We start from the raw sequence: 25053 nt of genomic DNA, 5'->3' as shown, positions 1-25053 counted from the left end.
GGATTAAAGTGGACTCAACCTCTGTCCTGTGTCCTTGTGTGTACCACATTGAGCATGGAGAAAAGAAAGAAGACCAAAGAACTGTCTGAGGACTTGAGAAACCATATTGTGAGGAAGCATGAGCAATCTCAAGGCTACAAGTCCATCTGCAAAGACCTGAATGTTCCTGTGTCTACTGTGCACAGTGTCATCAAGAAGTTTAAAGCCCATGGCACTATGGCTAACCTCCCTAGATGTGGACGGAAAAGAAAAGTTGACAAGAGATTTCAACGCAAGATTGTGTGGATGTTGGATAAAGAACCTCAACTAACATCCAAACAAGTTCAAGCTGCCCTGCAGTCCGAGGGTACAACAGTGTCAACCTGTACTATCCGTCGGCGTCTGAATGAAAAGGGACTGTATGGTAGGAGACCCAGGAAGACCCCACTTCTTACCCCGAGACATAAAAAAGCCATGCTGAAGTTTGCCAAAACTTACCTGAAAAAGCCTAAAACGTTTTGGAAGAATGTTCTCTGGTCAGATGAGACAAAAGTAGAGCTTTTTGGGCAAAGGCATCAACATAGAGTTTACAGGAGAAAAAAAAAAGAGGCATTCAAAGAAAAGAACACGGTCCCTACAGTCAAACATGGCGGAGGCTCCCTGATGTTTTGAGGTTGCTTTGCTGCCTCTGGCACTGGACTGCTTGACCGTGTGCATGGCATTATGAAGTCTGAAGACTACCAACAAATTTTTCAGCATAATGTAGGGCCCAGTGTGACAAAGCTGGGTCTCCCTCAGAGGTCATGGGTCTTCCAGCAGGACAATGACCCAAAACACACTTCAAAAAGCACTAGAAAATGGTTTGAGAGAAAGCACTGGAGACTTCTAAGGTGGCCAGCAATGAGTCCAGACCTGAATCCCATAGAACACCTGTGGAGAGATCTAAAATTGGCAGTTTGGAGAAGGCACCCTTCAAATATCAGGGACCTGGAGCAGTTTGCCAAAGAAGAATGGTCTAAAATTCCAGCAGAGCATTGTAAGAAACTCATTGATGGTTACCGGGAGCAGTTGGTCGCAGTTATTTTGGCTAAAGGTTGTGCAACCAAGTATTAGGCTGAGGGTGCCAATACCTTTGTCTGGCCCATTTTTGGAGTTGTGTGTGAAATGATCAATGTTTTGCTTTTTGCTTCATTCTCTTTTGTGTTTTTTAATTTAAGACAAATTAAATGAAGATAATACCAAAGAATATATGTTTGCAATCATTTTCAGGAAGAAACTGAGTATTATCTGACAGAACTGCAGGGGTGTTAATACTTTTGGCCACAACTGTATATGTTTTCCTGTCACCCATGACAGCACCAATGAGAGAATTACAGAGAATTACTCTGTTAGGGAGGGACCACAGCCTGTAGAACCCTTTTCCCCAAACGTGAGATCAGAAGAGGCATAAAGATTCCGTCTATAGTGGCTACAAAAGGTGGAAGGTGACGGGCATGTAGCTGCCTAACAAATCTGATCTATGGACACGTCTGCTCTTTCATCCCAAGACGTTGTCATTGCTCTTGTAGAGTGGGCCCTCAGGTCGTCAGGGACCGGTCTTCCTGTGCCTACATAGGCCAACCCGATAGCTTCCCTTATACACCTAGATAGGGTGTACCCTTTGAGGCTCCCATCCCCTTCCTAGAACCATGGAAAGAGATTAACAGAGCCCTATCCTTCCTCCGAGGTTTTGGTGCCAGCAAATATTGAAGGAGGCATCTCCTGGCGTCTAAGATGTGGAAATTTGTTTCCCTATCATTCTTTGGGTTAGGACAGAAGGAAGGTAGAGATATCTCCTGTGACCTATGAAACCTAGATACTACTTTAGGCAGATAGAATAGTTTTAAAACCTGATCCTGCCTTTCGTCCATTACCATGGTAAAGGGAGGGTCTGCTGATAGGGCCGGCATATCGCTTATTCTACGTGCTGATGTAAGGGCTACTAAGAGTATAGCCTTTAGTGTAACCAGTTTTATGGACCCTTCAGTTAAAGGCTCAAAGGGGGGTTCTGTTAAAGCATTCAAAGGCCCTTTTACATTTAGCGATGCACCAGCGATCCGACCCGGTCAGGATCGCTGGTGCATCGCTAAATGATCGCTAGTGAGCTTTCATACAGAAAGATCTCGCAGCGATGCAGCAGCGACGCAGCGCACGATACTTACCATTCACACACAGCGATCCTGCGTCCTCCCGCCCGCCTCCACGCGTCGCTGGACGTCACAGCAGGAAGCCCAGCAGGAAGCAGACGACGAGAAATGGAGCCGGACATTCTCGCGCGATCAGCGATGAGCAGCGGGGGAGCCGGTCGCTGGTAAGTATCACACATAGCGATATCGCTAGCAATATCGCTATAACGTCACAAAACCAGTGACGTTTTAGCGATATTGCTAGCGATATCGCTTAGTGTAAAACCCCCTCAAGACCAGGATCAAGTCCCATGGAGGGACAATGGCCACCGGGACTGGTCTGATCTAGTGCATGCCTTAATAAACCTGACCACCCACCAATTATCTGCGATGTTGTAATTATACAGAGCCCCCTAAGGCTAATAACTGAACCTTCAAGGTACTAACCGCCAGGCCCTGTTCCTGCCCCTTCTGAAGGATCTCCAGGATTTCTTTTAGGGGCACCTTTCCTTCCAGAGAACACCCTGTAGATGATAAGAATTTTTGCCAGGTCCTACCGTAAATTTTGGTAGTGACCAGCTTCCTACTAGCAAGTAAGGTAGAGACCAGGTTGGTAGAAAACTCCTTACCCTCTAGCAGTAACCTCTCAAGTTCCAGGCTGTTAAGTGCAGCTCAGTCACCTGAGGATGGAACACAGGACCTTGAGCTAGAAGGTCTGCGATCTCCGGAAGGACCCATGGTTCCGTGACTGACATGTTCCTCAGTCAAAAAAACCAGGGCATCATGGGCGAAAAGAGGGCTATCAGTAATACTCTTGCCCCGTCCTAACTGATCTTCCTGAGAACTGCTGGTATTAGACAGATTGGGGGAAGTCCCATTTGATCTGAAAGGAGTCTACTGCCTGGGGATTTTCTTTCGGATCCACGGACCAGAACCTCTCCACTTTGCTGTTCTGTCGAGTGGAGAAAAGGTCGATTTCCGGCCTCCCCAACATGTCCACCAAACATCTGTATATTGCAATTTTGAGAGACCATTCGTCCTGCAGAAGTGGTCTGCGGCTCAAAAAATCTGCTGCTATATTGTACTTTCCCCTGATGTGAAGTGCTGATAGTGACAAGATGTTTCTTTCCACAAGGCTGAAAATTCACTTGGTAACATACATTATGGAACGGGACAGTGTACCCCCCTGATGATTTAGATATGCCACTGTGACCTGGTTGTCTGACAATATTTTCACATGATGGCCTTGCAGTAACGGTAGGAGACTGCTACGCATTTTCTACCACCAGAAGCTCCAACATATTTCAGGAGGTTCTCTTTTCTACTGCTGACCATGTTCCATGAATCAGATGGTCGTCCAGATGTGCTCCCCAGCCCCTGGGACTGGCGTCTGTGGTAAATACCCTGGTGACACCAGGAAACGACAGGACCCCCTCCCAAAGGGACTTTATCCTCAACCATCATCAGAGTGAATGTATAACCTCCCGAGGCATTGTCAGTGTACCCTCCAGATATCCTTGCAATTAACGTTGGCTTTCCAAGATGAACCCCCTGCAACTCTCTGGTAATACGCGTCTTTCAGGTCTACGACGGCCATATAGGAACCCGGAAAGAGCAGTTGAATTGCTGATTTTATTGATTCCATCTTGAATTTTGGAATCTTCAAGAACTTGTTCAGGCCTTTCAAGTTGAAAATCGCTCTGTATGAACCATCTGGCTTCTTTATTAGAAACAGGAGAGAATAGAAGCCTTCCCCTTCTTCTATTGCTGGTACATCCTGCAGAACATAAGAGGCTCAGTACCTCTGACTTTAGTGCTATTTGCTCCAAGTTGGACGCTTGTGGGGCCGTCACGACGAACCTGTTTGGGGGAAGTCTCCCGAACTCCAGTTTCAAACCTGCGCCCCCACCAGGTTGAGAATCCAAGGACTGGATGATGTTCTTTCCTAGGCTGGAAGAAAGATGGAGAGCCTTCCTCCCACCTTTGGTGTAGAGTCATTTGGAGAACTTTCGACAACTTCGGGAAGAAGTACCAAACAGGAACCCCTTGGTCTTTTTTAGCCTATCCTTCCACCTCCTATGTTCTGTGGATGTTCTCCTTCAGCTGTATCTTTTCCCCTGAAAGGACTGCCTGAAAGACAAGAAGGGAGGTTTCGGAAACCCCTTCTTATGGGCCGTTTTTTCTAAGATGTCATCCAAAGCAGAGCCGAATATTGACCTACACAGGGGAGAGAACATTGTTTCCCTTTTGCCTGAACGTCATCGATACACGCTTGGCATAATTTTTTGGGCCAAGTGCTAGCCAGATCCTGCCAGCATAAATGTAGGCTCTGTGCTTCGATTTCCCTGTACACATTCTAGGGAGCTCCAGAACAGGAAGCAGGATGTCATCTGAAAGGTCTCCTTTAGGGACTGCAGAATCTTCCATCCTGGTAGAGCTGCGCAGACTTGTCCTGGAATGTTTGGACCTGCGTGCCCCACTGGGGTATCCGGAACTTCCACCCCGGTGAGGCTGGGGTCGGGGGTCGCTGCGGCTGCTCTGGCTCCCAATGCTGCTGCTGTGGCTGCAGACTCTGCTACTGCTATGGCTGCTGTGCCTCCACTGCTGCACTGGTGCCCCTGCCTGGCCGGCAATCCACCCTTAAGTACTATGCCTGTAAGGGATCTGCCGGCGTTTCCTGCAGCTTCCGGTACCCGCCCCCGGAAGTGTTCTCTGGCGAAAAGTACTGGCTGCATTATCAGAGCTTCCATTTTCTGGCCACGTTCTGTGACCACACCGGGACGCCCGGCTGCCGGCTAACCATACGGTAATGGCGCCGCACACTCCCGCACGAATGACACCCCCATCAGGCCCCCTCTCGGCACTTCCAGTACCTCTGGCGCTTGCCGAAGCAGAGATGCCCTGCTGCAACCGACTAGCCCAGGTCTGGGTTCTTGTCTTCTTTCTTCTGCAACACTGCTGCTGCCGCCTCCATGCATGTGAAGGTTTCCCCGTCAAGGGCAGGAAACCACTGATGCAGAGAGAGGAGCCGGCCTTTTTATCTTGAAGGCTTCCTGTCCTTGAAGGGCGGATCCCTCTCTCATTGGTGCGGTCATGGTGACAGGAAAAAAGTGTCTCTTTATTATGAGGGGACATAACTTTGGAACTGAAGGGCACAGAAAAAAAAAATGTTTTGTAAACACTTGAGCAGGTCCTCTATAAAGATATTCCACAAAGACAGTTAAAGGGACCTTGCTATCATTAAGGTGTTAATGAATGATGGCATAGCTTTATTCAGGCATCATACAAATAAGAGGTGAGCCACAAAGAATAAGATGAGCGAAGCAATGATAAAGCCTCAAAGATGTGTAACACCTATAGGCAACAAGCTACTGTATAACTATATTGAAAAGCATTTTATTTTTCTTTAGAAAGCCATGTAGGATTTTGTAAAATGTTCCTCCTCACCAAAAGGACGGCTTTCCAACACATAGTGGTAGTGTGTCATCTATCCATCTTTAGATTTATACATCAGGAAATTTAGCAGTATAGTCTTAATATAGTAAGTTAGTCCACAGGATAGATTCCACTTACTGCACAAAATGGAAAGTTTGGTCACGAGAAACTAAAAACACTTAGCTGAATCTGAACTGTCCCACATTTGTTCAGCTATTGTCCTCAAAGAAAACAGCATTATTGTCATTTATCTACCATAGAAGCATTTTTCTGCTATGAATACAAAGAAAGTAAGCAGTGTGTATCTACAGCATGCTGGCCCCTCAATTTGACAAATGCCCATTTTAGTTCATTGACCTTATAAAATGGAGTCAACAGTACAAATGAATATTTAGAATGAACAATAAGCCTGATGTGTTCATCATCAAGGTCAATGAACCCTAGTTACAGAACTGCTCAAGTTCATTTACCAAGTAGTGTAAGGGCCCCGTCACACATAGCGACTTACCAGCAATCCTGACGATATCAACGTGTCAGGATCGCTGGTGAGTCACCACATGATCGATGGTGAGCTGTCAAACAGACAGCTTCACCAGCGATCAGGACCAGCGACGCCGAGCGCGCGGCGTCGCTGTGTACTTTAGTTACCAGCGTGCTGATGCAGGGAGCTGGTAACTAAGGTACACATCGGGTTTCTAAGGGACGTGCGTCACTTAGAAACTCGATGTGTACCTTAGTTACCAGCTCCCTGCATCAGCGCGCTGATAACTAAGGTACACAGAGGGTTTCTAAGCACAGCGCCATGCTTAGAAACCCTGCATTTACCTTAGTTACCAGCTGATCGCTGGTCTCCCGCCTGTCACACGCAGCGATGCGTGCTGGCCAGCGGGAGACCAGCAACCAAAAAAAATGTCCAGGGCTTTCCAAGAGCGATCAGCGATACCAGCGGGGGGGGCCGGTCGCTGTCACACACAGCGATCTCGCTGGTGAGATCGCTGTTGCGTCACAAATATATGTGACGGGGCCCTAAAGAGATTAGATAAAATAAACAATAAAAGTCTAGAGGTACATCTCACAAAATAAGAATATCAAAAATGTATTTCAGTTCTTCAATATAAAAAGTGAAACTATATAGAGTCATTACAAACAGAGTGATATATTTCAAGTGACACCTGCTGTTAACCCCTTTACCACCAAGGGTGGTTTGCACGTTAAGGCGTTTATTTGTGGAAAAAAAACGGAAATTTGTCAAAAATTTCGCAATTGTTCGACTTTGAATTTTCATGCCCTTAAATCACAGTGATATGGCACACAAAATACTTAAAGGGAACCTGTCACCCCCCCCCCCCCCCCCCCAGGCGTTTTTAAGTAAAAGAGCCACCTTGTGCGGCACTAATGCTGCATTCTGTCAAGGTGGCTCTTTTATTTAGCATCCCTTCCACCGCAGAAATAATCGTTTATAAAACTGGTCAGACATACCAGAATTTTGACCGGGGGGCAGGTCTTTCCCCCCTCTGACACCTACGCCTCGAATCCATCATTCATTTCATCCTTATGTCTTTGCTCCGCCTCCTCTGTGTTCAATTTCACCTGCTCTGTAATATATTTTCTTGGGCATGCGCAGTTAGCGCTGCCTGTTTTCCCACATCACTTCATGGCCTGGCTATTGCGCCTGCGTGGACGTGCTGCCAGAGATCCCGCCCCGCAGTGTAAATAAATCATAAGCGTATTATTCCACTTTTTGTTCGGCGGTATGACAAAGCATTGGGTTTTTTTTTGTCTTTTTTTAAGGGGTTCACTAAAAGGGTTAACTAGCGGGACAGTTTTATACGGATGCGGCGATACTAAATATGCGTACTTTTATTGTTGTTTTTTTGTTTTTTAAAAAAAAATAAAAATATTCCCCAATAAATACATTTCTTTATTTAGGAATTTAAAAAAAATATTTTTACATTTTTTTTTCCACTTTGTCCTAGGGTGGGACATCACTGTATTATATCAGATCGCTGATCTGGCACTTTGCACTGCAGTGTGTCAGATCAGCGATCTGACAGGTAGTGTAGGAGGCTTCTCAGTGCCTGCTTTCAGTGGGCATGGAGAAGCCACCTCCCTGCAGGACCCGGAAGGACCCCGCGGCCATCTTGGATCTGGGGTCCTGCAGGAAAGGAGGCCCTCAGAACAACGAGATCACATCGCATTGTTCTGAGGGTCTCAGGGAAGCACGCAGGGAGCCAAATTCTGTGGTATTATTATCTTCATTTAATGTGTCTTAAATGAAAAAACACAAAAAGAATTGTCCTAAAGCCAAATTGGATATAATTCCACACCAAACATAAAAAAAGAGGGTGGACAAAAGTATTGACACTGTTCGAAAAATCATGTGATGCTTCTCTAATTTGTGTAATTAACAGCACCTGTAACTTACCTGTGGCACCTAACAGGTGTTGGCAATAACTAAATCACACTTGCAGCCAGTTGACATGGATTAAAGTTCACTCAACCTCTGTCCTGTGTCCTTGTGTGTACCACATTGAGCATGGAGAAAAGAAAGAAGACCAAAGAACTGTCTGAGGACTTGAGAAACCAAATTGTGAGGAAGCATGAGCAATCTCAAGGCTACAAGTCCATCTCCAAAGACCTGAATGTTCCTGTGTCTACCGTGCGCAGTGTCATCAAGAAGTTTAAAGCCCATGGCACTGTGGCTAACCTCCCTAGATGTGGACGGAAAAGAAAAATTGACAAGAGATTTCAACGCAAGATTGTGCGGATGTTGGATAAAGAACCTCGACTAACATCCAAACAAGTTCAAGCTGCCCTGCAGTCCGAGGGTACAACAGTGTCAACCCGTACTATCCGTCGGCGTCTGAATGAAAAGGGACTGTATGGTAGGAGACCCAGGAAGACCCCACTTCCTACCCCGAGACATAAAAAAGCCAGGCTGGAGTTTGCCAAAACTTACCTGAAAAAGCCTAAAACGTTTTGGAAGAATGTTCTCTAGTCAGATGAGACAAAAGTAGAGCTTATTGGGCAAAGGCATCAACAGAGTTTACAGGAGAAAAAAAGAGGCATTCAAAGAAAAGAACACGGTCCCTATAGTCAAGCATGGCGGAGGTTCCCTGATGTTTTGGGGTTGCTTTGCTGCCTCTGGCACTGGACTGCTTGACCGTGTGCACGGCATTATGAAGTCAGAAGACTACCAACAAATTTTGCAGCATAATGTAGGGCCCAGTGTGAGAAAGCTGGGTCTCCCTCAGAGGTCATGGGTCTTCCAGCAGGACAATGACCCAAAACACACTTCAAAAAGCACTAGAAAATGGTTTGAGAGAAAGCACTGGAGACTTCTAAGGTGGCCAGCAATGAGTCCAGACCTGAATCCCATAGAACACCTGTGGAGAGATCTAAAATTGGCAGTTTGGAGAAGGCACCCTTCAAATATCAGGGACCTGGAGCAGTTTGCCAAAGAAGAATGGTCTAAAATTCCAGCAGAGCATTGTAAGAAACTCATTGATGGTTACCGGAAGCGGTTGGTCGCAGTTATTTTGGCTAAAGGTTGTGCAACCAAGTATTAGGCTGAGGGTGCCAATACTTTTGTCTGGCCCATTTTTGGAGTTTTTTGTGAAATGATCAATGTTTTGCTTTTAGCTTCATTCTCTTTTGTGTTTTTTCATTTAAGACAAATTAAATGAAGATAATAATACCAAAGAATTTGTGTTTGCAATCATTTTCAGGAAGAAACTGAATATTATCTGACAGAATTGCAGGGGTGTCAATACTTTTGGCCACAACTGTATATAGTTATATTGTTGGAGATATTAGCCTTGGTACACTAGATGTTGCTCAGTAACGCTATGATTATACTTGTATAGTGGTTTAATTTGGTGACTGACTATGTGAATTTTGTAAACGATATAACCCGATCAGCCAGAACCCACAAATGCATGTACATATTTCACATTCACAGGCATGTATGCTTTCAAATGCTGATTTAAATTAGACCTTACACAACTTTTGACCACCTAAACTGTACGTTCCAGCATATAGTAGCAGGAATATAGTTAAAAACTTCTTTTCTGTTTCTCCACTCCTTTGTGACAATACACTGCGGTAAAATTTGTGTCACCTAATGTGTTAATTTCTTAATAATTTAACTTGGCGTTACATTTGTTTCAGCCCTGTGGGCGTGAACTTTCATCCCACTAGTATGCCTACAGAGCTGAAAGAAATGAAACGTTCTGTTAAAGATAAAAAAGGTTACCCCTTAGGCACGGGTAATTTCAGCACACTGTATATACGGTCAAACGTTGAGAAAGATACTCTTTAAAGCACCCTATACACATCAGATTCAAGACTGCCAAACCTGCCAATAAAGAAGGGACGACAGTCTAATGTTAATGGCCCCGGATTATTGTCAGGGGAGCGAACAATCCAGCGTGTTCAATTTCAACACTTATTGGTTCTTCCGGAGATAATCTGCCCTTAAAGAGATCTATCATCTGCCCTCTCAGAAAACAGAGCGAGCGCACCGGTGCATAGGAGATTTGGGCAAGCAGGCTTCCAGATGTCAATCAATCATTTGGACGATAGTCATAAAAAGTGTCTGGGGAGATAATGTGCCAGTCCCGCACTGCCTTCAGATCTAAGAAATAGCAAAGCGGCACTGATTCAACAGGTAACAAGGAACCTGCAAAGGTAATACTGGATCTACAAGCTCACCAAGGTTTCTATTATGCAAGGGTCAAAACCACTTATTTTTTTAATGGGTGTAGAAGCTGGTACAGAGGAGTTAGCTGACCGTACAATGTCTCTGCCAGCGTTTTTCATATAATATATATATATATATATATATACACACACACATATATATATATATATATATATACACACACACACACACATTTTTTTCTTTTTTTAATATACGCCAGGGATGGCAATAGGTGGCCTTCTAAACCACCCCACTATAAACAAGTAATACAATGCATTCCTTAGAGCAGAGCTAATGATTGTTACTCTAAAGAGATCTCGAATGGACGCTTCCAGCTCTAACACAGGTTTGTTATCCTAAATTGGGTAGACGTAATAGGCACATTATGATCTCCCGACTGCTTCCAGTAATAGGTCATGCAGTCTATTATTCCAGCTGATCTACAGCCAGAACAAAAAAAAAAAAAGCACAAAAACAGCAAGTCATGAGACCAGAAGACTTACAGTGCAAAATAAGTGATAGAAATGAAAGAAACAGCATCATTTATTTCACAAGCACAGCTGCATAATTCAACCAGGCAAGCAGAAATTTACAATGGTCACTCAGTGTAATCCTCTAAATGTAATTAAAGAAAACAAATGTATGTGTCTGGAAAATGATGAAAACCACTTTTTTCCCCTTACTGTAAATTAAGACAAAACTTACTTTCTGTGGTAAACACTTGAGTTCTTGGACTCCTCCTCCCCCATATCACCACCACACTGACTCAACGCATCATGTGCCTGCTCTTTGACAACTTTAACCAGCTGTCCAAAATGAAGTCAGCGTGACTTTATCCTATGGTTTTGGCAGAGTCTGTATAATAAGCTCTGGACATCTGCTTCTGCTAAAAATTCATATTTGCAAAAGCCGCAATTTCTTCTCCCTGGAGCCAGTCCTAAGCACCATTTGCCAAAGTCTGTACAAGCAACTGGTTGACCAAATAAAGCCTTATTTTGATCCAAACAGTGCAAGGTCTTTGGACTCAACATATACAGTGTCTGCAATGAAAGGTACTCTTTGTTTGGGAGAAATGAATACACCCATGCGTTACAATAGTTTAAATCACTGAAGATGGGTGCATCATTATCACGTCCGCAAAGAACAAAAGAAAACTAGAATTCCTCCACAATGTTTATAATGTATAATTTATAGAGCCACAACACTGCACAGGCCGCAGAAGACATCATCTTCAATGAAGGCGTGGTCTACAGAGCAGACAGTTCTTGAGCCATCACATGCATTCATACTCATTTCTAATGGATTAGGTCTACAGACGTTGGAATTTAAAAAAAAAAGAGCAGACTCCATCTTCATCTGACATCAAGATGGAGGTCTAACTATCCAGGAGAATGTAAGTCCGCAAGGACGGTCCTCTCCCCTCTGTACCAGTCTGTCATTGCAAACTTGTTTACTGTTAACGATATCTATAACTTTGTATGTAACCCCCCTTCTCATGTACAGCACCATGGAATTAATGGTGCTATATAAATAAATAATAATAAAAATACCTTTTAGGCTATGTTCACATTTCTAATTAGACACTCTTTGCCTGTTTCATTGTGAGGAACAGATTTGATGTCTAAGATAGATCTGTTGCAAAAAGAAGATCATTGATTAGTACGGAGTCCATCTTGGTTCCATTATGTGTCAGATATTAAAACTAAAGAAACTACTCTGCATTCTGTGCTTTTTATTTTATTCTAAAACCAGAAACTTCCAAGAGGAATTTTATACACAGACCAAGTTGTTAAGTTACAAAATAAAGATGTAGGACCATCACAAAAGTAGACACTACCGACTTTGTATGTTTTGCAAGGCTGAGTTGTGATATTTTTTTTTTTTAAACACAAACATACACTCACATTATATTAGCGCCCCACACCTATGCTGTTGTCTGCTTGTAATGGAATCCCAAAGTGTCATAAAGAAGGGCAAAGCTGAAAAAGTCAACAGAAGTAGCCTAGTAGCATTACTTCTACAGGCACATTTAGGGTGGAGAGATGGAAGGACGAACCGAGCTACATACTATTCCTAGGACCTGAACATTTAGGATGGATGGAAAATCTGCGCCAGAGATCTGTAATTCAACCTATGTAGAGATGTCTTACAAATAAAGCTAGGACTTCAGTTATAAAGTAGTTTGAGATCTATAACTTATTCGGAATTTTTTGCAAAAGTGAAATTATCTAGAGAAAGAAAGGCTACCCTAAATAGTTAGAGATGAGCAATGGTATGGATGGTTACTGCTGTAGAAAGCAGATCAAATGAAGGAGAGAAAGAAGAAATAAGACAAACCATACATGGAGAGAATGATAAGGAGATATGAAGTCAGTAGAAAGAGGGTGAGTCAGAAGAAGACTATGCTAAACATATTACGACATACAGACCATCAATTATGTTCAGAGGAGGATAACCGTTTAACCTAGGAGAAGAAATGTCTAGTAGGCCAAAAAAAAAAAATAGCACAACCCAAAATTGACCTATATCCACTCAGCTTTGTGGCGCACATACAGTTCTCCCAACATATATTTGCTAAATATGTCAGTAAAGTAAATTGACCTGACATACGAATGCAATATATGAACACAATTTGTCATTCTGCCCCACATTTGAGTTTTATATGTCTATATATATATATATATATATATATATATATATATATATATATATATATATATATATATATATATATATTACCTGTCTCAAAAAAGCTGGCAAATACGATAGGATTATACAAAACTATATATTACTCACACAAATCTAACACATATAAATATGTTGGAAGCCTTTAATTAGCCTGATGACCAGCTATAGACAAATGCACTGTGTGCACAATTATTAGGCAACTAGTTTTGAACAACAGTCCTGTCGGGTCAACTAAAAGATTAATAAACATGAATATTTAAGAAAGTGAGGTTTTGACTTTCTAAAGAGAATATCTGTGTGTGCAGGATTAATGGGCAACTATTAGCGTGCTGAATTATTGGACAACTACGCTCCCCTTCTTGCTATGCCTCTGGGAGGGGAGCAAAAACAACAACAAAAAAAAACGGAAAATCCCAAGGTTGTGAAGGGGTTAAAAGGGATGTCCAGCAAGGTGGATTGTTTAGCAGAAAGATAGCGGCTCCCTCCTGTGTTGTGATAAACATGGAAGTGAAGCTGAGGAGCAGCAAAAAAGCTGCCGAAACTCAGACACTTAGGTGCATTTGACAGATAAATTAGTAGGTACCCATTTATGCACAATGGACAATCATTTTTGTCTTCCATTAGAATTTTTAGCATTTTTAAAGTTAATAATCTTCAGTTCTATTCTTGCTATCACAAATTCCAGATCGTCCACAAACCACAATAAAGTCAATGAAGTCTGTTTAAAAAAAGGATCCAAGACACTGGTTATAACTGTGTTACATACAGAAACCAGGGCATTAAGGGCCTGTCACACTAAGCAATATCACTATAACGTCACTGGTTTTGTGACGTAGCAGCGATATTGCTAGCGATATCGCTATGTCTGATACTTACCTCCGACAGCTCCTCGCTGGTTATCGCTGATCGCGCGAGAACGTCCTGGACTATTTCTCGTCGTCAGCTTCCTGCGGCGCCGACGAGCGTGGAGCCGGGCGGGAGGACGTCAGGATCGCCTTGTCTGACAGGTAAGTAGCGACCCCTGACCTCTGCTATGTCGCTGGTGAGATCTGCCTGTGTGGCAGCTCACTAGCGACCACTTAGTGATGTACCAGCAATCCTGACCGCGTCATATCGCTGGTGCATCGCTAAGTATGACAGTACCTTTAGTGTGAACAGAGCCTTTTAAAAATACATACAATTTTAGGACTAGAACGATTAGGTAATTTCTTCGGCTGTACACACACAGTTCCGTTAAGCATCCTTTACATTTACTAGTTCTTTTGTATTATTCTACCCAATAAAAAAAAAGCTGTAATTTGACAGATGACGTATCCTATTACAATGAAGTACGGCAAGATTTTATTATTTAAAAAAATTACTTTTAAAAAAAAAAAAAAAAAAAAAAAAAGTATAGAGAAAAAATGATGCCAGTTGGAACATAATCTTAGTAATAAAATGTATCAAGATCTGAGCACATTTCCAACAGGTTGTGAAAGTCACGCAACATGGGCTACTTTTCCTTCATTTCTGAATAACACAATTATTTAACATTATAAAAAATATAACACAATAAAAAACAGAAATAAATCAAATTAACACATTGTAATAAGCTAGTTTACTAATGGATGACTTGTGAACTCTCCAATACTGCCTCTTCTTAGCAAACAGCACAGATAATGAACACATCGCTGTTCCCACCATGATTCACCTGAGAAACACTTGCCACACTTTGGCTGGAGACCCTCTGGAGCCTGAGGTTAGACTGGTATGTGATTTGCTATAAATTCCAGAGTGATTTATAAATGGAATTAGGCAATCATTGGGATGACTGGCGTAAGTCAGACAGTCTGACTCGCCCCAAACTTTAAAATGCATAGACAAAATTAATAAATTGTATTCCTACTATATGTCCATGTAAATCAGATTCCTTGTTACTCATCTGGGGAGACACAACTTTCGTAAACCATTTTGCTTAATACTAAAAAAAAAACAAAAAAAAAAAACCACCCAATGTAAAGACTCGAGTAAAGCATCAAGACTGTTGATTGGTCCGAAGAATAAATTACTAAATTTTGCATTAGTCACAAATCCTAGCAAACTCAATAAAGTCAAAAACTCGCAAGGAGATAAATAAATAGCAAATATGCGGACGGAAGATAAAAGGTAGGACTAAGGTCAATGTTAAAATGTTAAAGCTCAAAATCATGAAGACATTTAATAAAAAAAATGCTGGAAATGTTTAAATATTTGTGAGAGATTGCTTTGCTCCATAAATTGTCAGATCTTTAGGTTCTCATGTAGGATTTTTACGTGCAGTGTGGTTTATGAAACCCAGTTCACACAAGACATCCATACACATTTTAAATAAAAAAAAAAAAAAATAGCATATGTTTTTGGTGAAATTTCCATCTATGGAAAAATGGGTTGCCAATTCCAAGCAGATCCTTTAAAGGGTTGGGTAGCCATTATTAACATAATAGAAGTGTGTTATGTCAAATGAATTGTGAACATTTAACTAAATGTGTAAACTAAAGAAAAAAAGCAAATATAGTGAATAAATTGAGTGAGCACCATAAATAAAACCACAAAGTGAACGTCAGCATGTACCAAATACAAAAGGAGAACTTTAAGAAAATGGCCCATGCAAAAAGACTATTTCTCCACTATATACTGAAAATTCTATGTAAATACTTTCATGCCCAAAAAAAGACAAAAAGCATTTTTTACTAGTGATACCCCAAATGTGAAAGTAGGCTAACCCAAACAAATAATTATATCCATTTAAAACCTGCACATAAAATGCACAAACATGGCCTTGACTGTGGACCCCCTGAACCTGTATGGTTTACAACAGGCTTAATTGTGTCAGTGTAAGTTAGGTGCTCACAAGCAGATTTTTGTCATCTGAGAAAACTGGATCAATTATGCGAATTATACTCTGATCAGAGTGTTATTTGCATGAGTGCCAGCATAACGTGATCCAAATGAGCAGAAGGAAATAAAATGTCTTTATCTTCTCCATTCTGTGAATGCGCAGTAATCGGACTGCACTCAGATGTCATCAGAGTGCACTCCAATGGTTTCTAAGGACTCACTGACTTGCATGGCCGACTGCGATCAAAATATGGGATCCAACTCGAGCATGAAGCGATTTTTTTTCCACGTACAGTCTATCCAAGGTAAAAAAAAAAAAAAAATATTGTGCACGGCCCCATAGAATAACAAGATCCAGTAAAAATAAAAAGGAAAAGGCAGCTCCACCAATACCAAATGCAAATGAGCAACAAAGTACCTATTTTGCTTCTGATATTCAGAGAGCTGCCCATTACAATATGTCTGCATTAAGGACAAGGAAGTTTTAAATACATTATGTTCAATTCTCTCAATCTACAGCACCGCTCATAAAATTCTCATTTTTATATGTAGATTATGCTGACATTCTGATATTCAAAATAAGTAATCCAGTCAATCATATGTATACTACCAACCTAATGATAAGCCTAGTTCAATATATTTAGATTAGAGAATACATTTAACCTCTTAAGAAACAAATGCTGGAAACTTATGGAACTTGGTCCTAGGCTTTAGCCCCATGACTTTTGCAAATTTACAACATGGAATTAAAGCGCCTGCAATCCAGCAGGATCAGGATGGGTTGATGGCAATCAGACATATCCAGAGACTCTGGGAAGAAGATAAAAGCTGTTTATTATGGCTTCTGTGTTCTATTTGGCTGGCTACATAGCGCCCAAGGAGCTTTAAGTAATGTACAGGAGCATTGACAATGCACTAAGATGATCACCAGGTCTCTGCCAGCACAGCAAAGTTGCTGGGTCAAAGCAGACCAAGATCAGTTCTGACAGTGACTTATGTTTTTCCTTGTAACTGGAGTTCCTATGGATGCCCCAGTTACAGTGTGAGAAAATAATTAAAATGGCAAAAAAAAAAAAAAGTTGGATCTTTGAGTGATCTCCTGGGTAACAAATTGTGCATCCTCCAACCCCGCAAAAAAAACATAATAAATATGTTGGTGTGCAATAATAATAATATAAAGCAAACAGTCACCAACACAAAACAAAAAAACAACTTAAAAGATCTGAATATAAAATACATTTATTACATACATGTAATAAACCTGAAGAATTCACTCAATGTGGTATTCACATGGTATTTGGTGTGAAAGAAACAGAAAATAAAAATGGAAAAAAAAACTAAACCAAAAATTTTTTTTTATTTTACAAACAATAAGTTCTGAAGTACACAATAAGTTTTATGTAGCCTTGACAGTGAAAAAATAAATAAAACATTTAAAAAAATAGGACTAGTCAAAATAGGAGAGGCAAAAACAGAAAAAAGTGTCAAACCTCGTATTAAAAATGCGGTATTTGACAAATGTCACTTATTTTTTAAACAAGTTTAAGGTTTTTAAAATATTCAAATTCAATTATCCCTTGTTAGTGAATATTTGCAAATATGCTTTTTTTCTGCTGATTTTTTTGTATTATAGGCACAGTGTTACTTTTTATTATTAAAGCCAAAGTTATTTTTTATATAGAATATTCTGTTAATTGAATTGCTATATTCTGAAATACTGGTACTTCAAAGCAGCTTGAAAAGAAAAAAAAGCTTTAATATCAAGAACTTTAGATCTTATAGGTATATGTATTCATAGTGTGGAAAAAAACAATAAAAATGTAAGATAAGACAAGATAAAAAAAAATAGCACTCTTTATAAAGGTGGATTGAACAATAGGAGGTACTGAGAGTGAAAAAGATGCCTGGGCCCCCCAGGGAAGCCATTGCCAGGAAATGGGTGACTCATTCCACACTCATTCTGGCATCATCTACCAAATAAAGACAAAGAGCAGAAAGGGTGATACTGAGGAACTCAGCACAGCTCCTTTTCATTTTACTACCACAATGAGCGAGCTATCACAAGATCATTCATTGTTATACCCGGAATACACAGAGCGCCCTTGCTGATTCATGACTTGCTTTTATATGTCTTACAATGGGCACATGTCCTCACAAAGAGAGATTAATAAGGGCCTTTGGTCACTTGCTCCCCCCCCCCCGCCCCAGTTAGGGAAGTCAGTCCTCTGACTGCCATACAATCCTATGTAAACCGAGAAGTAGCACATTTTGATGCTTTCCATTTTCTGTAAATGATGCCTTGGCCTGTATATGTGAAATGATAGCTGATGACTAATATGATAAAAGGAAAGAGGAACAGAAGCAGCACTGCAGTAGTCATATCATAGCCAAATATTGCATTTAAGTCTAATTAGAGCAAAGCAAAAGTTTGGGGTAAAACATTGCAATAACCCTTTTATTCCCCTGCTTACCTACTAAAACATTTACTCCATCAAGGTACCAAGTATGTCAACTAATTAATACGTTTCTCTCTCTTAAGGGCCTGTCACACTACGCGATATCGCTATAACGCCACTGATTTTGTGGCGTTATAGCGATATTGCTAGCGATATCGCTATGTCTGATACTTACCTCCGACCGGCTCCCTTGCTGGTTATCGCTGATCGCGCAAGATCGACCTGGGCCGGTTCTCGCCAGGTTCCTGTGGCGCCGACGAGCAACACGTGGAAGGACGTCAGGATCGCCGCAACTGACAGGTAAGTAGCGACCCCCGACCCCTGTGATGTCGCTGGTGAGATCTGCCTGTGTGGCAGCTTACTAGCGACCACTTAGCGATACACCAGCGATCCTGACCGCGTCATATCGCTGGTCGGGATCGCTGGTGCATCGCTAAGTGTGACAGTACCTTAAGGGCTTATCCACACGTCAGTATTTTACAGTACTATTTTATGCCTAAACCAGGAGTGGAATTTACAGAGAAAAACTATAATTGAAAGATTGACAAATGTTCTGTGATTTGGAGACAATTCTGGTTTTGGCATACAAATACTGATGAAATACTGAGCAAAAATACTGATGTGTGAATAAAGCCTTAGAGCATATTCAAATGTCCGATTTTTCCAAATACAAGATAATTGGACAGATAATTCTGATCAAATTTTGATATCAGAGTGTGGTCCGAGTATCATCCGTTCTTCTCGCTCATGGACATATGTGTAAATATAAAATATATATACACACACACACTATATGTCTACCTTGTTCACTCTGACAATTGGACAGCACTGGGCTACCATCCGAGTGCGGTCCAATATAATAGCGAGTAGTAGTAGTAGTAATAAACAGCAGCCATCCAATATAATAGAGAGTAGTAGCTGTGCTAGTAGTAGTAAACAGCAGCCATCCAATATAATAGAGAGTAGTAGCAGTTGTGCTAGTAGCAGTAAACAGCAGCCATCCAATATAATAGGGAGCAGTAGTTGTAGTAGTACACTGTGTGCAGAATTAGGCAAATGAGTATTTTGATCACATCATCCTTTTTACACATGTTGTCCTACTGCAAGCTGTATAAGCTTGAAAGCCAACTGCCAATTATGTAAATCAGGTGATTTGTATCTCTGTAATGAGGAGGGGTGTGGCCTAATGACATCAACACCCTATATAAGGTGTGCTTAATTATTAGGCAACTTCCTTTCCTTTGGCAAAATGGGTCTGAAGAAAGATTTGACGGACTCTGAAAAGTCAAAAATTGTGAGATGTCTTGCAGAGGGATGCAGCAGTCTTGAAATTGCCAAACTTTTGAAGCGTGATCACTGAACAATCAAGCGTTTCATGGCAAATAGCCAAAAGGGTCACAAGAAGCGTGTTGATAAAAAAAGGCGCAAAATAATTGCCCATGAATTGAGGAAAATCAAGCATCAAGCTGCCAAGATGCCATTTGCCACCAGTTTTGCCATATTTCACAGCTGCAACGTTACTGGAGTATCAAAAAGCACAAGGTGTGCCACACTCAGGGACATGGCCAAGGTAAGGAAGGCTGAAAAATGACCACCTTTGAACAAGAAACATAAGATAAAACGTCAAGACTGGGCCAAGAAATATCTTAAGACTGATTTTTCTAAGGTTTTATGGACTGATGAAATGAGAGCGACTCTTGATTGGCCAGATGGCTGGATCAGTAAAGGGCAGAGAGCTCCACTCCGACTCAGACGACAGCAAGGTAGAGGTGGGGTACTGGTATGGGCTGGTATCATCAAAGATGGACTTGTGGGACCTTTTCGGGTGGAAGATGGAGTGAAGCTCAACTTGGTCACTGATTTTTTTTTGTTTTTGAATGTCAGAAATGTATATTTCTAAATTTTTTGCTGCTCTATTGTTTACCTGGTGAAAATAAACAAGTGAGATGGGTATATACTTGGTTTTTATTAAGTTGCCTAATAATTCTGCACTGTAATAGTTACCTGAAAAAACAGATATCCTAGGATAGCCAAATCTAAAAAAACCCACTCCAACTTCCAAAAATCTTAAGCTTTGATATTTATGAGTCTTTTGGGTTGATTGAGAACACAGTTGTTTTTGTTCAATAACAAAAAGAATCTTCTCAAATACAACTTGCCTAATAATTCTGCACGCAGTGTAGTACTATAGAGTAGTAGAGTAGTGGACCCAAACCTAGATTAATTAAATACAAAAAATGACCACAATTCAACAGAAAGGATATCTGGTTGTACTCTTTCATTTACTGTAAAGGCAGAAAACCATTTTTATTAACACAGTCATCACTCTGGAGACAGCCCCCTGACCTTGGTACAAAGGAAATATTCCCTAGAATTGTTCCTCTGAATTGTGTACAGATAATCCTCTAGCAGATCGAATTAACAAGGAGCATGAGAACGTGAATATGAAAGGTGACTAAAGGGGTTGTCCAAACCGATAAGTCTGCAGTCACTCTGTGTGACTGCATACTTATGAACCCCCCAGCGCACCGATTTCTGAGCCGCGACTTGTGGGTACGTATATGTACATCACTATTTATAATTGATATCCAGAAGTGAGTGATAAATGCAGAAGTGGTGACGTGTTTCTATTATACTTTTCCTCTGATTGTCCCACTCCTGGTTTTGGCTTACAAATACTGATATCAAATACTGAAGGTGACAAGACATAGATAAGAAATCCTTTCAATATGTCCGCCTAAGACCATCCCCTTACACACACACTATAAGCTAGACAATACAATGACTACAACCACTCTAGCTGACTGTATGCTAAACCATGAATTACAAGTACATTGTAGGAGAGTAAGACGCTGGACCAGCAGGGATCAGTTGTCTGGAGAGGCAGCTTTATTCTAAGTAGTTGGAACAATCCATTAAAAAGTAAATAGTTTGCGAGTCAGCACAAAATAAGGGATCTTGAAACTAAAAGACAGGGATGAACTGATGTACTAGTGGTCTCTAGGGATACAAGCCCAGAGACAAAACACAATAAAAGCCTCCTAAACTTTGGCTTCGAAGATGTTGACCATGTGTTATCGTTTCATTTCTATCAGTGAAGACAGTAACAAACTCGTGGTAAAGCACTATAAATTCATTTTGTGTCAACTCTACACACCAAAAATAGCATTAAGCTGTATTAAAAAGAATAAATAAAAATGGAAAATTGGTACAAAAAAAAAAAGAAAAAAAACACACACACACCCTGGTGTAGACCAGATGTTTATGTCATGGAGTGACATCTCCTTTATTATGTGCGTATTAGCCTAACAAAGCCACTCTCATAGAATATTGTATTTTTATGCAATTTTGGCCAGTTGTCTTGAAGAGTTTTCACTGTTCTTAGTGAGTTTTTGACTTAAAGACCCTCTTTCTTTAACAAGGAAAAATGTATTTATTCCTATGGTAAAGGCAGCATACCTGGCCAAGAAAAGAGACTGCAGATAATAGGAATGTAAGGAAAGCCTGAGACAGCTGTAGGATCATTATGTATTGTTTCGACTGAAATAATGTTAGAGCCAAAAACGGATTGGAGACGATGAAGCACCCGTACTTTACAGTTGGGTCATCTGTCGAGCCAGCTATTCTATATTATTATTACGCATTGCTTATATAGCGCTATCTTATTCCGCAGTGCTTTACAGTCGTAATCATCATCACTGTCCCCATTGGGGCTAACAATCTAGATTCCCTATCAGTATGTCTGAAGTGTGGGAGGAAACCGGAGAACCCGGAGGAAACACAGGCAAATACGGAGAGATCATACAAGCTCCTTGCAGATGTTGGTATTGGTGGGATTTGAACCGATGACCCCAGCGCTGCCCACTATAGACATAGTACCTACACAATGTCCATTATGGTATATAGATTAAAAAAAAAAAAAAAAAAGAAGAGACATTAGATGAGGATGATGCAGCGCTTCTTTCCAGACTGTGGCAATTTTTGTCTCGTGACACATTATCGTCTTGAAAACCCAGTATAACCGATTTACTCATGTTTGTCTGTCACATTTGCAAATTACAAACAGAAAATTAAAAAAAAACAAACAAAAAAAGAAAAGACTTTATACAAGCTAATTTTCCACTTGACCAAAACAGATGTTTAATCCACGATGATGATGATTCACGATGCTCCATAATGAGTAAAAGCCCTGATGTCAGTGTGGGATGTGATCTTCTGTAATGGAGTTATTCATCACGTAATATTGTCCATGGTTATGAAAGTACCTATCCGCGTTGCTGTATTCAGAGCCTTGCTTTCTTACACATCCTGATTTTCAAAGACAGATTAAATATCAAATTTACTGCTTAGATTATTCATCCTTGCGTTCATTCAAATGGGCCAAGAGAAATAATGTAAAATAATACAGTTGTGTTAGCTTACCATTCATTAGAGGTCTTAAGTCATGTTTTATATGTTATGTTTTGCATACAACATATCAAACCTCTATATAAAAACAGCTAAACCACAAACCAGGAAATATTGTCTAAAGCATATATTAGCTACACTAGATCCCAGGCAGCCACAACCCTGGCTTTCTTTGTACAGATACCGGAGAGGCAGCAATAAGCAAATTACCATTAATTTCTGCATTTACTTTTTTATACAGAACATTATAGCCTGAATAGAAATGAAAAATGTAGTAAGGGATCTGTGTGGTGACTCAGTGGTTAGCACTGTATCCTTGCAGTGGTGGGGTCCTGGGTTCAAGTCCCACCAAGGAACAAAATCTTCAAGAACTTTGTATGTTCTCCCCGTGTTTGCATGGGTTTCCTCCCACATTCCAAAGACATACTGATAGGGAATTTTGATTGTGAGCCCCAATGGGGACAGTGATGACTCTGGAGGCGCTATGAAAGTACGATAAATAAACTGCTGACACTAGGGCATCCTTCCTATTTGACCTTCTTGTTAGTATAAAGTGGAGCCTCTTTTTGAATCAATAACAGCCTCCGCTCTTCTAGAAAGCTGAGCCATAAAGATTTTGAAGTGTGTCTGTGGGACTTTGTGAGGTTAAGTACTGATGTTGTATGACATGACTTCCGTAGCAAACTCATATATAAAGATAGAAGAATAAAATGCCAAAAAGTCAGTCTCATACCGATATGCCTCCTCTACCAAATCTTCCAGCAGATACTATCTATTCCAATAGTTAGAATGCTCCAGGCAATCACCAAACGGACAATCGATCATCAGACTGCCCAGCAGTGAGATGCAATTTGTCTCTCCAGAGAACACAACTAGTGTCCGGTGACGGCGTGCTTTACACCATTCCTATCACGGCTTTGCATTGGACATGGCGATCTTTGGCTTGGGTGCAGCTGTTTGTCCATGTTAACACTTTATGACGTTGTTGAAAGCTCTTGTAAAACCCGTATTTGCTGACTGACAGGGAAGTTACAAGGAATTTGAATTTCCTGTAGGCGATCCTACTTAATTAGCAGATCACTCCCAGAGAGTAGAGAAGGAGCAGCTTTACTCATACATATCATAATAAGATTTACATCCTTAAAGAGTAACCATCTTTTTAATTTTTATTTCATAAATCAATAGTAAACATTAAAAAGAGGAAACATTGTAATATATTCTTAGGGCTCGATTCTCGTGCGAGTCTCTCACGTGAAAACCTGGCACAGCTGCCAGCACTGAGACCGCAGCGTGCAGCTACATAGAAATGCATGTAGCCGCACGCTCCAGTCTGAGTGCCGGGTTTTCATGTGATAGACTCGCATGAGAGTCGTGCGAGTCTCTCGTGAGTATGAGCCTTTAACATACAAATCAGCTTTTTTTTCCTCTACCAGGACTAATTATTAATTTACAAAATTCTCAATTTGTGAGTATAATAGGTATTCTGTGAAGGCAGATATTTACATTACTGAGATAGGAGATGACAGTTTGTGCTGATAAAATTCTATGGAGACAGGTGGGGGAGGAGCTATGTCTCTAGCTCCTCCCATCTACATAGGAGATGGCAGCTGTTACTGATAGAATCCTATCAGTAACAGCTGCCATCTCCTATGTAGATGGGAGGAGCTAGAGACATAGCTCCTCCCCCACCTGTCTCCATAGAATTTTATCAGCACAAACTGTCATCTCCTATCTCAGTAATGTAAATATGTCTTCACTGAATACAGATTTTACCCTTAAATTGAGAATTTTTAAAAAGAATGTTCAGTTCTGGTGGAAAAAGAAGCAGATTTCTCTGACAAGATATATTACAAAGTTGCTTATTTTCACGTGCACTATTGATTTATGACGAAAATGTAAATAACAGTTACTCTTTAAATACTGAAATAAATTCCCACTGAAAACTATTGTGACTTAGTAAGCACATATTCTATACTATATTCTGCCCAACGGATGTTTAATGCAACCTTTAACTAAACGTGCATTACAATAAAGTACAAAATATTAGTAATATTGTTTAGCCATATACACTACCAACTGTGGCCTATTATTTTGTACAGTAGACTAATGTATTATAAGTGAACTGGTGGACCTGTAAGATGTACAACAGTGATATATTGCCCTCTACTGGGCCAGTGAGGTAATTATGTCACAGTTGCAATTTAAAAGGTTCTGGGAAGGAAGCCTTTGTTTCCAAAAATATTTCAACTTGGAGGATATTTTTTATATTATTAAAAACTTAATTGTCCAAAATGTATCTCAGAAAAAGAAATACAGATGCAAACATAGTCTTGGCATGTCCAAGAATGAATGCTTGCATTTGAAA

The 25053-nt window shown here is 40.8% G+C and overlaps 1 protein-coding gene and 1 long non-coding RNA gene across 3 annotated transcripts in view; both read right to left on the bottom strand.

Moving 5' to 3' along the window:
- Positions 1-25053, bottom strand: part of VMP1 (vacuole membrane protein 1) — a 268295-nt gene that overhangs the window by 149691 nt on the left and 93551 nt on the right. The gene's annotated exons all lie outside the window — the stretch shown is intronic.
- Positions 21149-24170, bottom strand: LOC141087466 (uncharacterized). Its single transcript, XR_012231659.1, has 2 exons — positions 23422-24170; positions 21149-22589 (listed from the first exon to the last, which is right to left on the bottom strand). It is a non-coding gene; the product is annotated as an uncharacterized lncRNA (long non-coding RNA).

This window comes from Dendrobates tinctorius, unplaced genomic scaffold (assembly GCF_039654945.1).
Source record: "Dendrobates tinctorius isolate UK_male_01 unplaced genomic scaffold, ASM3965494v1 ptg000007l, whole genome shotgun sequence".
NCBI classification, from domain to species: domain Eukaryota; kingdom Metazoa; phylum Chordata; class Amphibia; order Anura; family Dendrobatidae; genus Dendrobates; species Dendrobates tinctorius.
This window is presented reverse-complemented; position numbering and strand designations above follow the sequence as displayed.